This window comes from Hyperolius riggenbachi, chromosome 8 (genome assembly GCF_040937935.1).
Source record: "Hyperolius riggenbachi isolate aHypRig1 chromosome 8, aHypRig1.pri, whole genome shotgun sequence".
NCBI lineage: Eukaryota > Metazoa > Chordata > Amphibia > Anura > Hyperoliidae > Hyperolius > Hyperolius riggenbachi.
In genome coordinates this window covers 91,741,042-91,742,048 of record NC_090653.1, presented here as the reverse complement: position 1 = coordinate 91,742,048, position 1,007 = coordinate 91,741,042, and the positions used below count along the sequence as shown (strand labels likewise).

General features: G+C 37.0%; 1 pseudogene; it reads left to right on the top strand.

Annotated features, from left to right (window-relative positions):
• Nucleotides 1–339: 339 nt before the first annotated feature.
• LOC137529178 (U2 spliceosomal RNA) lies at nt 340–452 on the top strand (annotated as a pseudogene).
• Nucleotides 453–1,007: the final 555 nt, after the last annotated feature.

Sequence of the window (1,007 nt, the reverse complement as noted above, 5' to 3'; positions counted from 1 at the left end):
TGTTACTTTGATAACTGTGGTAATTCCAGAGCTAATACCTGCCGACAAGCGCTGACCTGTATGGTGCCATAAAGAACTTGTGCTATGTACAAAGTAACACCTATGCCTTTTCAAGTTGTAGTATCAGTTTTTATAAGTTTCAGAAAAAGGTAGGTTTTAAAAAAAAAAAATATGTATAGATTTGTTAGTAAGAAAAATAACAATTTCAAGGTAATAATTTCAATGATAATTTTCAAAAAACTAAACAAAGTCAGCAGGTGTCAGGCAGCAGGCAGCAGAAGTGCTGCCTGCCACCCAACTCCAATGCAGAGCCACGCAGTGGAGACTTGCAAGCAATGGAACGCTTCTCTGCCTTTTGGCTAAGACCAAGTGTAGTATCAGTTTTACTAAGTTTCATTGAGAGGTAGGTTATTGAAAAAAAAACATGAAAGTTATTTATGTATAGATTTGTTAGTAAGAAAAAAAACTTTATTTATAAAAAATGTCAAGGTTATAATTTCAATGATAATTTTCAATTATGATATATAGTGTTCTGGCTTGTTTGCAATAGTTAGAAGAATATAGTTGAACTACAAGGCCCAGCAACTGACTGTGGCCTGTATGCGGTGTGTAACCCACAAAGACAGATATCAATAACAGATACAGTTGGAAGCTAAGCACAGCTTATGATGATAGATAGTGTTCTGGCTTGTAATAGATAGAAGAGGATAGTAAAACTGCAAGGCCCAGCAATGACTTTGACCTGGCCTGTATGCAGTGTCTCACACACACACACACACACACACACAAAAAAATTGGAACAAAATGAGCCCTCAAAAGTGCTTTTGTTTTGGGGTTTCAGCAATAAAGAACAGCCTAGCTAACTGCCCTTGTCTCTCTGTGGGCTGTATGCAGTGTATCACCCATAAAGAAAGCTATGCTTTAGTAAGTTCAATCACACAAATACAGTGGAAAGATATGCATTGGTCTAATACAGTGTGCTGTCACACAGATGCAGTGGAAAGATA